This window comes from Octopus bimaculoides, chromosome 7, assembly GCF_046866305.1.
Source record: "Octopus bimaculoides isolate indiv1 chromosome 7, ASM4686630v1, whole genome shotgun sequence".
Lineage (NCBI taxonomy): Eukaryota > Metazoa > Mollusca > Cephalopoda > Octopoda > Octopodidae > Octopus > Octopus bimaculoides.
Window position 1 is genome coordinate 67642016 of NC_142934.1, and position 14473 is coordinate 67656488.

Genomic DNA, 14473 nt, shown 5'->3' on the forward strand with positions numbered 1-14473 from the left:
GAATTTCAAACTCTGTGCTATAATTCATCTATTGTAAGCAAAAAATATTTTAAAGAATGAATCGGAATATATCTCTAAATTTCCTTTAATATTAAATACAATTAAAACCCAAAAAGTGTTTGCTTTATTTCATTTTCTTAGAGATAATGATATAATGAGAGAAGTATTTTACAAAATATGTAATTTAAAAATATTTACATAATTCTATTAATATTAAGGCAACATGTACAATTACAATCAGTTTCTATGTATGTATGAAAAAACTTATTTCTAAACAATATCAGCAATACACTCATACATGCATACATATATTCTTACATACATACATGCATACACACATATACATACATATATATATATATATATATATATATATATATATATATATATATATATATATATATATATATATATATATATATATATACATACATACATACATGTATAGACATATATATATATATATATATATAAATAGATATATATATGTATGTATATATATATATGATATTATATATACTATGTATATTATGCACATCCATCTCTATATGTATATAAATACATATATATACTTACATATATATATACACATATATATATATGCATATACATATGTTTAAATATATATATATATATATATATATATATATATATATATATATATATATATGCATATATATATATATATATATATATATATATATATATATATATATATATATATATATATATATATATTAAAATATTTCTTCATTTGTTCATTTGAGTTTGAAATAGGATTAAAAAATAACATCGCAATTGCGTAAGATTACTGAAGTCTTGATGAAAAATAAATCTTTTTGAACTATTCAGATTACTGCTTATTATCAATTTGCTTTCTAAATTTATGATCTCGGTATAAATTCAAATATCAAACTCGGAATTAACCTCCCTTCACCCTCAACATCAATCGCATCTCAACTATTGCATGAAAATGCTTGCAATAATATTTATATTTACTGCGATGTACTTGCAAAATTATATTCGCTTTATGAATAGAAATTAATTATTAACAACATTTTCCAATAGAGATTCAATTATTTTTTATTTGTTTACTTTTTTTCCATTTCGTATATTAGTATATATGTTAATATATTGATCGAATTAAACGCTCGGTTTAAGAATATCGACGTTAATATAGATTTTGATAGCTTCAACTTCAACAATTTCATTGATATATTATTAAAGCGTTGGAATATTATGAAGATGCAGTCATAATACCTCCACAATGATGATAAAGAAAAGAAAATTTTTAATGTTATTCTCATAAATTTTTTGGGATAAGATTATGCTGTCAGTAGTTGATAGCCTGATTGTAAATCTACGCATACATCCATATATATATATATATATATATATATATATATATATATATATATATATATATATATATATATATATGTATATATATATATATATATATATATATATATATATATATATATATATATATATATATATATATATGTGTGTGTGTGTGTGTGTGTGTGTGTGTTTGTGTGTGTGTGTGTCAGTGTGTGTATATGGATACATGTATTTACATCATTAGTATGATTTTCTTTAATAAAAGCATGCTTGCTTATGAACTTAAGATCTAATTAATGCTATTCAGTTCAATCTGTTGCTTAGTGAATGTACTCGGCAAGTAATAGCTGCATACACATCATAAAGGGAAAAGAATTATGAGATAAAATCTTACTGTCTAATAGACATTGACTTACAAGAACGAACAACACGTGTATAGACAATCTGAAATTTACGCACGCATCAACTGCGTTCTGTATAGTATTCAAGGTTTGTGTATGTCTGGATAACAAAATGCACTGAAGAAATATGACTGAGTAAGGATATGTTAGCAATGTGTATGTTGTTTGTGTATTTATGATGGCATAAGCATTACATTTTATCTGACAACAACGAGTCATCTGATATGTGTGTGTGCATGTGTGTGATTATATATGCGCGTATTTATGTGTGTGCATGTTTCTCTGCATGTATATTGTATATCTGTATGTGTATAAATATGTATCAATACATGTATGCTTGTACGTGTGTCTATACATAATATCCATAAATTACATGTGGAACTTCAATAATTTATTGTATCTGTTTAAGTTGACGTACACTAATCAACTTCTTTGCATTATTACTAAATGTTATTAACGCTTTCATCCACGTACGTTTATGTAGTACTTAAAATCGCCTTCGTCTATCTTTAAAGGTGTTTCTTATTGTTCTTGACTTTTATTGAATATGACAACACCACAAGAGAAATCGCAATGTTATCCTCTAATCTTGTGATCGTACTGTTTCATAAAGAGAAACTCAGACACTCATATCCAGTGAAAGTACCATAAAATGTATAGAAAAAGAAGCACCAACGTGTTTAAGCATTCATACCTGGCATTCATGCGAACAGGAAGCGTCATACAGAAAAAGAAACGGGTTAGCTGACCGAGAAATCCTGTGGAAGAGGTTGAGTGAATTCGAGCAGCATTTCATCACAGTCTGACTAAGTTCATTCGTAATGCATGTAGACAGTTATGGTCAACATTTCACAAAATTTTGCCCTAAACTTGAGGCTTGTATATGTAAGTTATGGATACCCTATATATATATATATATATATATATATATATATATATTAAATATTATGCAAGGGGACAAAAAATTATGAAATGCACGAAGACCTTTTTGGTAGGCGATATATGAATAGTTCTAATATTATAGATTAATGAAGACAAATTCAACTCCTTTGGGAAAGCTATTTAGAACATTGTTTTGGGTCGCTCTTTGAAATATTTCGTTTAGATTTTATCTCTACTCGTTTTTTTCTCGTTCTTTTAAATTTTCTTTTCCTTTTTGTCATTTTATTTTCTCTCTATTTGCTTTCTTTTCATTTTTTCTAAATTCGCCTTCATATCTTTGATGAAAGTTGAATGCTTTAAGTACTATGTCTATATCTGTATGTGTCTATATATTTGTGTCTATATGTATCTGTGGACTAATGTAACTACAATGGTGTGATTATTTCCTGTACGAATGTGTGTGCGTGTAATAGTTTGAGTGTATGTTTGTATTTGTATATGGACATATAAAGTGAATGACATTAACTAAATTCATATAAAGATTCCCTTTCAAACGATACTACTTAAGCGATAGGAAATAACGTGACAGGAACTTCTAAAGGAAAATCAGCGGTAGCTTCATTTGTATATTTTTCATTTCTTTTTGTCATCTCCTCTTGGCAACAACAAACTACAGTTAATAGCATAGCTCCTAAGAAAGCATATCGAAATTATGTGCATACGGTCGTTTCCAGTTTGTTGTGCACTAGTCCTCCCTTGCTTCGAAAAGCATGTACTTGAAAAGGCTCCACCGTAGTGACTTGAGATTTGCTTTGATAAATGTCACCATACGTCCGAGTTTTAAATGTCTAAACAGAATGTTCATTCTATGGTATATTAATGTTGAAATTTAATAGCCATACATTTTATATTAGTGTTTTACATAATCTTTATAAATGTTATAACCTTGTTTTACTATACCTTATGTGAGTGTTTGAACGTTTCATAATCGATTTGATATCGGCCGAGTGGTCAAAGATTTAGTATTCCACTCTCGACATTATTATTATTCTATTATTAGAATTAAAATATTGGTTATTCTAATGCACTTGCCAGTAGCTAGATTAAATTGAAGTTGATATACTTAGGATATTTATGGGAAGCACAAACAATTGCTGCAAGTTTGCTAGTGGGGTTCTTTTCAAATCTCTTTCAGTTCAAAATATGCAATATATTGTTTTCGAACACTTAGCGCATATTTTTGTACACTATTGTATATTACATTTGCCAAAAGGTTGATGGATATAAAAAGAGGAAAATGAAATATATCATGAAATACGAAATGCAAAACCAGTATAATAATATTTTTAAAGAATTATAGTGTAAACATTTGTATAGACGATACAGATTTTCGAAAGATGAAGAACTCACATTATTTAGAACAACGAAAATTATTAGAATTGATATTTCCTTTAATTTTCAACTGAGTCAGTCACAGATTATATTTTTCTTTTCATTGGGATATGAATTTCTCAAGTGACATCGTAACTGTAATGTTGTACGGTGGAGAAGGTACAACTCACGTGGCAGTTCAACTTAGTAAATGAGTTCTTTCCTAGTTTTTCTTATTAGAAGTAAATATATCCAATCGGAAAGTATTATTTGGAGTGAAGTGACCTCTATCAGGATACCTTGCTGAGGATACCTTGCTCTTGATAGACATTACATACGCACAAATTTTGCAAACTGACAGGCAGTTATTGAAATGGTTGTTAACATTACTTTATAAGTTATTTTTATTAAATAAAATAAAACTTGTACTTTAAATGTTATATTCGATATTTATGGTATATTGGCACAAATCTCAGAAAGGCAATATAACTAATTGCTTATTGAATGACAGCTTGATCATGCATCTATGACAAATTACTTCCGTTCACGTGACATATGCAGCAGCTTAAGCGCAGTTAAAGGAGCATATTTCTAACAACGCTTCAAAATCGTGATATTAAATACATGTGAAACATTGACTTCTTTGCTACAAATAATATGCAGTCCAGTGATTTATTTTATAAATTATAAGCCATTGTAAAATGCCCTACAGTTGACTGGAAGCAAATCGAATGAATTAAGTTAAGCACTTTCCATACATTACTGTTATTTGATTTAGTCAATCCAGAAGAATAAAATGAAACGTTGATGCTGGTGGAAGTTGATCTCAAGCAGAGCCATATGTTACTAATTTCAGTATTCTTTAAAGTCCTTCTTAATGCCTCAGAGCCATAGGGTCATCGTAAGAGTGCTTATAAGATATAGTTTTTATTTGCATACAATATTACAATTAAACTAGTTTGGCTTGACTAAATAGGAAATATATATCACAGATAAATTTCTTAGGAATTCCAACTTGTATTCGTTACAATACCACAACTAATTTGAGACGAATCATTAAAGAAAAATAGATACCAAACGAAAGAATAATTGTGAAAGGAGAATAAATGACAAAATCGTAGATGCATGACACAATATCTTAATACTCCTAAATATAACATGAATTAATAAAAGAGTCATTTCAACAGTGTGCCTGTTTATTTAATATATATATATATATATATATATATATACATATACATACATACAAACATATATATATATATATATATATATATATATATATATATATATATATATATATATATATACATATGCATATACATATACATACATACAAGCATATATATATATATATATATATATATATATATATATATATATACATATGTTCATATCTGATACCCCTAAATTTGTGGTTTTACATTATATATACATATAACTAAATGACACAAAAAGGAAAAATGCAACAATATTAATGAAATGAAATAGAATAATTAGTTATTTGGTAGCTTAATATGATGTTATTTTTCTGGTAAGAGAACGGTGGTTTAAATATAGAATATTGAAGTAAACTTTTAGTTTCTTGGTCCTGTGTTTTCACAACAATGAATAGTAAACCTTATGCAAAAAGAGATGGAAAACTCTCTAAATATAGTGTGATGGAAATAGAGCGATTGCTGTGAGAGTTAGGTAATTCCATTGACTTACGATGAAATTATGTATGCGTTGGTGTCCTTTTTGGTTAGACAATAAAATATTTGAATACATTCCCAATGCATTGAATAAAAATATACATATTTGTCGATGAACAGTTAAGAAAAGAGATTTCAGGAAATTTGAAAGTTTTAAATGTTAAATGAGATGAAGAAAGTAGTTACTATTGAATATCAAGTGAATGAAGTAGAAATTACATTAACAACAGAGTTAATCTTGGTTTGGTACATGGACTTCGCTTTGCGGTATCTGTCTTATCGTCAACTTCCTTAATTACACCTAAAATGATTATATTTACCTATTCTCTCGATGTAGCTGAGGATGAATATTTGTGAAAATCTAATCATCTTCAAATTCGTTCGTTTCACTTTTGCTTTCCAAAAGTCCTGAATTATTCTTTAAAGTATTGACTCATCTTATGACAATCCACTTTAAAACATATATATATATATATATATATATATATATATATATATATATATATATATATATATATATATATATATATATATATATATACAATCATGTGGATAGCTTTCAAAAGTTAAGAACATTCAAGGGCTTTATGACATTCGCTAATAATGCTTGAAGATAAAATGAAGATAACCTATAATTTTATTCTCATTATCATATATTGTGTTCTTGCACCGTTTTCTCTTATGGCTTTCTTCTGCATTTCATAATGAACAAATTCAATCTAAATCGGTGATTTTCCATGAGAACTGATAAAATTTTCAATATTTCTAATGTATGCGTTTTTGCTCTTTTGCTAGAGAACATTTTTCAGATTTAGTAGAAATTTAATCCCCCGCCTATTAATGTCTGAAACGTTAACAACTTTGAATCAATTATTTTCCTCCTTATATTGTCAAAATATACGTTTTCATCAAGAAATTTAATAAAAGAGACCAATGTTGTGAGAAACCATATCTTCGTTAAACAGCTTAGGCAATATATAACATAAAAGGTACATCATTCTCTTTTGTTGCCACGACATCCAAATTCCGTTTTGAAAATAAACCAATAATTATAAGCAAAATTCAGTATCTACGAATTTGGATAAAAACAAGAAAACAACATATTGCTAATGCACTCATTCTTTTGAGCGTATATCAACATAAAATGTGAGTTTACAAGTTCACAAGTTAATCAACAACCTCTTTTGAAATTTAGTTTGCATTGTTTTCCATGCTATCAGACAATACAATGGCACATTCTACAGAAGTGGTATCCTGCTCTAATAAATTCTAAAACATAATTATATACAAATGTATGAATGTATAATATACTAAATATTTCTAAATGTGTATTATTATATTTTTTGTTTTGTTTTCTGATTTGATGAGACTCGTTTAAAGATAATAATATGAAAGTTGTTCGCTATAACAAAATCAAAGCCCTAAACGTATTGTGTAGTCAAAAATTATATACATATCATATTATATACATATGTGTGTTATATGTTTCGTATGTCACATATTAGACATTGAAATATTTATATTCTTAATATCGAGAATCATGGAAACATTGAAATCTAGAAAGCATAGAGAATCATACAGTAATGCAGTTGGTGTTCAGAAAGATCAATACTAAACGTTTCAATTCTATAAAATGATGGTATCCAGAATAATTTATATATGAATGCGTTAATAAACGCCAATGTGATAACCGATGCGTTAACGAATATTATGACAGACAGCAATGTTTTAAGACTTCAGATAAATTACATCAATAATTTCTTTCTCAATGATGACTCACTTGGCGGCGTTTATTAAAAATATAGAGGACTTCTAACTTAGTACATTTTCGTTCAAATCACAAATTATGTTTCGCGTTTTCCTGGTGGGTTAAAGGCGCTTAACTCCTGCAGAAAAGATGGTGCGAGACGTTTCAGGAAATAATTTTGAGATGTGTAAGAGACTACTGTGGCTACAGAAAAGGAAGGGCAGAGATTAATCTCTTGTGAGCCCAGAAGTATCCATCTAATGATCCTTAATTGACACATTTCATATTAACAAATCGGAGCAGGTGAAAACACGAATCAAATATCTGACTGATAAATACTTTTCTATATCAGATAATAAGAAAAGAAACCGTTGAATTATATCCAGAAATCTTCTTTTTTTTTTTTTTTTGCAGGTGGTTTACTACGCATTCCTCGTGTTAGTATTCACTGGAAACCAGGCATGGCATTTTTCATAGTAATAAATTTAAAGTCATATACCGTGAGATCATTAAAATCTATTTACTTTATAAAAGAATTTGATAACATATACCGGTGAAATCAATGACCGTAGATGTGGTGTTTATAAAATATCCATTTCTCATAACTCACACAGGAACGCCAGGGAAGAATAGGTTCTATGCAGCTTTGAGCAGGTTACATCGAATGTAACTGGTACCAATAATTCCACGATCGGTTACATCATAATTCTACTCAAGATTGATTGAATTTTTTAATGTAAAAGGATACTAGTTGATGGCATCAAATAAATATGTTTTACTAATCACTAATTTACAGGTGGACATACACACATGAATACATACATACATTCACAAGCATGCATATATACTTACATACATATCCATTTATCTATCCTAGCAGTTTTGGACCTCGATGAAACATAAGTCCTAGAAACTTCCGTAACGAAATCGCCGTAGTGTCGATATGTTTACACAATGGGACGCCTAAACCCAATCCAAATGTGGTGTAGATGACTTCTCATTACTGCTATTCGTAAGGCGTTTATTTGTTTGTTATAGCATATGAATTTTGTGTCAACTCATTGTGTTATACATAATCTTAAATTTTGATTGATCTATTAGTTATAATTTGGTGCATCGTGGGTTATATGTTTTACATTTCTGTGGTGATCCAAACAGAATACATTTTCTAAAGAATCATTTCTAAAGATTTTCCATATAAATGGAGGTTTTACTAAGACGAGGTCTCCAAGTATTTCTGTTGGTGAATCTGGAATCACTGGAAATCGCTAGAGTTATGTCAAACGAAGTTACAGGATTGCCGTAATGTACTAGTGGAACCTATGTGTGCTGAAAGTATGAAGAAGTAATGTATACGGCAAGGAAAAACTATTCACACGATGGCCAGACAATGTAGAAATGTTCTTATTGTATGCAATATACATTAACTGCAAATATAATAACTAACTTCCTAATAACTTTACAGTTTGAATGTATATCTTCATAAATTCATGGGAAATTATGGTATAAGCCAAAAGTATTGTGATTCTATTAGCGTAATTCTTACACTATTTTTTGATTTCTTCAAAATATATATTAGTGAAAGTAAACGGTGTAATTGCCCGTGAATTACTTTCGATGCCTGGCTATTAACTACTCCACTTTCAAGTCGGATTGACATACTGTATTGACGCACATCTGTTTAATATTATTATTGATCTTTGATATTTCTATTAATGTCTTAACGGTTCTATTTTGGAAATTCTTTCAAAGAACAAGTAATTTTTCTTTCAAAAGTTTCTTGATAATATTTCACTAAAATATTCAGTGTGATATAATTATAAGCATCCTCTTCGTAAAATATGTTTCTGAGGTAATCAATAGTCTCACTGGAAGACTGTCCTAATATTACATTACCACAGTTTCAAAATTTTAATATTTTTAATACAGCTCAATTAATCGTTCTTTGTGGTGTCTATTGATTGCGTAAATTTTATTCATTCTAATCTCCTCTTAAATTTACTTCATAATATCCATGTCTAAAATTGGTATATCGGGAATTTTGTCCATTCGTGATATCATCAATTCATTCGTATTATATTACACTGGCATTTCTTTCTCCTTTTGTTATTCTTCTTCAGTCATAGTCAATCTGAAGTATCTTGGTGTATAGGGGTCTGAAAGAAAGGAAATTATATAGTTAATGACAAAAATTAACTAAAGTATATGAATATACATATGCATGCAGAAAGGTATATGTAAGTATATGGTTGTATACATATATGTTAATATGTATGTATGTATGTATAAATATATACATACATATATATATATATATATATATATATATATATATATATATATATATATATATATATATATATATATATATATATATATATATATATATATATATATATGTATATATATATATGTATATATATATATATATATATATATATATATATATATATATATATATATATATATATATATATAGTTTTAGGGAAGAGAACCAAGGTTCATGAACTCATCGATGAAAATCCACTGTCGTGTATAGAAAAGTTAATAATTAAAAGCACAATAAATGAGTATAATACAAAGTAAATATCATAAGATAAAGATAATATCTTTAACTTATGATATTTACTTGGTATTATATTACACTCATTTATTGTGCTTTTACTTATTAATTTTTCTATATGTGACAGTGGATTTTCACCGATGAGTTCATGAACCATGGTTCTTTTCCCTAAAACTATATATTTATATATATTTTACTCTGTAAAGCTCAATTTGATTTTAATTTTTTATAAATTGTGTTTAACTGAGTTTTTACCTGTAATTTTGGATTTTGTCCCTATTATTATTATTATTATTATTATTATTATTATTATTATTATATATATGTATGTATGTGTATGTATGTATGTGTATGTATATATGCATGTATCTATGTATCTATCTATCTATCTATCTACCCACCAGTCTGCCTGTCTGTCTATCTGTCTATCTAACTATCTATCTATTTATCTATCTTCTTATATATATATATATATATATATATATATATAGTGAAAGGGAGAGAGAGAGAGAGAGAGAGAGAGAGAGAGGTGGGGTTAACATAAGCAAAAGGCAGGAAGTTTGTGAATAGGGGTTTAAATGTTAGTCGATAAATCTGGTCTCTATACTTCGTATACTCTTTTTTTAATCAAGTGTGCGAAAGCCTGTGCAAGAGTATTGGACGCACGACCTTAAAGTTGCGTATTTTGTTCCGGAACTAGACGTCAAGATATCTTGCAGCAAAGCACTTCGTTTTACGCTGCTTCGGTGTACTCGTAAGATAGTGAAAGCCAACCGAATGCTGGAGCCGCTAACATTTTCCTTACAATATCTAGATGAATGAACGGTTGGCAAACTAATTAGGTGAGTATGTTTCCTCCCAACGGCATGAGAATTTGCATAACTTGCAGCATTAAAATATCCTTATTTTTAATGAGATGGCTTCTGTTGCCTAGCAGATACTATGTTTTGAATTTCAGGTTTTATGGTAAACAGTTTTAAATGTAGATCAAGTTTCACATATATTGTGTTTCTACAGCTGAGAAAATTTGCTCATATAAATATGGAGTGAAGAATCTTAAATGTTTGTTTATTGTCAATAAAAACCATCCCAAACTGAAAACTGCTCGGGTAGGAAATAAATAATGTAATAACAATGGTAAACATGTCCCTATCCCCTCTCCGCCCAGTAATCCCAGGAAGCTCGTTGAAGTAGATTTCTGAGGCACCAACCTCCATAGGGTTCTATCCAAATTAAATATCAGATTTTTCTCGCTGGATTCTCATGAGTGGACAAGTAAGACTATCCCACATTATTTGTTAAATACACGTATGTCGAAGTAAACTCATAGAAGGACCACCAATATGCCCCCACAAAATTAAGCATAAACAATAAACGCCAGCCACAACTCGCTACATGCTATTAAACATCTAAAACACAAACAGGCATATAGAAATGCTCCAACAGACAAATTCAAAAAATGTACACAAACCTTACACACATGCAAACATGCATTTACATGTATATACGCATATTGAAATTTACATTCCAGCGTCATCGAACCAAATCGATATTAGACGGTAAAGAGTCATATAAACTGAAGTGAAAAAAAAATAATATGCGTAACCAACAAACCAAAGTAAATGCTTTTCAATAAACAACTTTGAAAAATCATATTCAAAGCTGCCCAGCAACTAGAACTTACTGAATTTTCAAACTAAAATCATCAAGCTATAAAGAACGAAATAAAACAAGATATTGACACCAAAGCGAAATATATATACGTTTTATATTAATAGAAAATCGGTGCATTCGAACGACTGTAAATAGATCCAACGAAGCGTTGTAAAACAAAACATATTTTCATTCTATAACTATAAATAATAATTTTTGACAAATGACTTTACAAATGCAAAAACTGCAAAAGTATTTAGTACTCATACAGTGACAAAAGCTTTAAAATGCTCATGCAGCTGAACAAAATCATCAATCATGTAAAAAAAAACCACAAAAAAAAAGAATGAATTAAAGAGTCACACCAACGCCTTTCTAAAACAAAGTAATAAAACGAATACTTAATATCAACCACTGAAAACGAGGGAATAAGCCCACCCCCAGAGTATCAAGAGAACGACGCGTCAAATTGTACACACACACACACACACACACACACACACACACACGCACACACAGAGCAAGAATCAGGATTTAAAAAACGAAATCTTAACAGTAAACCCTTCGCCTTTTGTACGGCTATGACGAAGATCAAAGGCTGAGACGGGTTTATTGCTACGGTTCCAACTAGTCATGAGAATCCAGGAAGCACAATGGTGGAGAGTACACAGATCAAGAATCAACTGTCTACACATGGAATAAATATTTCTTCTCTCCTTTCACTTTGTTATGTGTGTGTGTGTGTGTGTGTGTGTGTGAGTGTGTATGTGTCTGTATGTGTGTGCGTGTGTGTGTGTGCATATATATATTTTGATTTATTCTGTGACTATGATCACTACAAATCATTAAATTTGTTCTTGAAGAAAAATAATTCCCTTTGTTTAATGGTATTTTTTTATTAATGACGTGTACTATTCTCCTGAGCATACTGCCAATACTCGCCTACATTTCTGTTATTGCACGCAAAGTGCCTCTGGCCGAACGGCTGAGTATACGGGGATGTAAGTACACAAACATCAGGTGTCAACACAGACGCAAAGACAGACAGACACATACACACACACACACACACACACACACATATATATATATATATATATATATATACAGTAAGAAAAGAGAGGAAAAGAATTCCAATTATCTCCAAGTGGTGTGTTGTAATGCAATATATATATATATATATATATATATATATATATATATATATATATATATATATATATATATATATATATAAAATAAAAGAAGGAAAATGCACACAGTTTAAATAGTTTAAGATATTTTAAATGAGAGAGTATTGTTTTGTCCACCGGTTTCACTTTCGCTAATCATGACATTGACATTATTGTAATTTCGTATTTTCTTGAGTAGATTGAAGCGTATGAAAGTTTGTGAATGAATCAACAAGTAGAAATATCTAAGGGGGGTGTAATTGGTGATAGTTACTAGGGACAGGGGAAGTAATTGCTCATTATGGGGGTGGAATAAATAAACGCACAAAAACTCATGAGCTAAAGTAGTGACATGAAATATGTACAGTGATGGATATGTGATCATGAATTAAAATATCTAGTTAGACCAAAGCTGGTTATGCGTACATATTTTGACGTGTTCTGTATTTTTAGATAAATAAATTTTCACTAGTTTAACGTTCTTGTATAGAAAGTGTTTCTTTGCACTAGTAGATGGGGAAAACTTTGAAATTTAGTTGTAGATCCACTGCACATCTCTCTATGCGTTCACTCAAAGGCATCTGTTTATAATTTGGGAAATAGATCTCTTCCTTATGTAGTGTGGTTCTCCGTCTAAGTGCCATACTTGTCTGTCATTTATAGTTATGTCCACAACCTGAACAAGCTATAACAGATTAAGTTCCTCGGATGCACAAATGAAGTTGGTCTTAATTGTGTACACCTCCCTTTGTTTGAATTGGAATTCCGAGCCTTCCAGTAGGTTTCGGCATGTTGCACAGTTTGGACGTGCACATTTTTTAACCATTGGTTTCGTGGTTGTTGTGTGAAGCTTCGCATTTGTCAGGAGTCTTTTCAGCAATTCGGGTTGCGTTTTACATGTCATGAATTTATGTATTTGCAGAATGTTGTTCAATTTTGGATCCGAAGTTAGCATTGGTAGAGTTTGTACAATAGTGTTGTATGCCTCATAGCTTCAAAGGTTGCGAGTTGATATATACGGTAGTATTTTCAGATAAGCTGTGGCATTTCGTTTTGTTTCTCTTAGTGTTTTAATACCTATTTTTTTGGCACGTTTAATTCTGAAGTCTTGAAGACAGGTATCCCGAGTATTTCCATCAAACACTGTTGTGCAAATCCGTTTCGCTAAATTAAAAGGAATATTTCTTTTGATGTTTTTCGGTTGGCATGCGCTAAACAGAAGATATTGCTTCGAGTTCGTTGGTTTATACTAAATGTCAGTTACAATTTAGTTCACTTTTTTTAAAATCATAATATCTAAGAAAGGGAGATGTTCTTTGCTATATTCCATTGTGAATTGGATGTTAGGGTTTATATTATTTAGTATTGATTTAGATTCCAAAAGTTTATAAATGTTCTCCTTCCAAATGATAAAACAGTTATTCAGATACCTTTTCCAGCTCTCTTTTATATAATGGTGAAAGAGATATTCATATTTTTGCAGTGACACTTTACATATGGTGATTTCAAAATACCCCATCACCAGGTTCGCAAGAACAGAGCCGCTTTCGTTCCCATCGCAATTCCACATTATTGTCCATAGTAGGTATCATCAAATAGGAAATAATTGTTCTGAAGCATATATTTTAAACTTCCAATAATAAAAA

The 14473-nt window shown here is 29.5% G+C and overlaps 1 protein-coding gene across 2 annotated transcripts in view; it reads right to left on the reverse strand.

The window, feature by feature from the left end:
- Positions 1-7833: 7833 nt before the first annotated feature.
- LOC106879128 (BTB/POZ domain-containing protein KCTD16) overlaps positions 7834-14473 on the reverse strand; it is a 105336-nt gene continuing 98696 nt past the window's right edge. For both annotated transcript variants that reach the window (XM_014928565.3, XM_014928566.3), the window contains one exon: positions 7834-9595. The gene's annotated coding sequence lies outside the window, so the exon portion shown is untranslated. The remainder of the gene's footprint in view (positions 9596-14473) is intronic.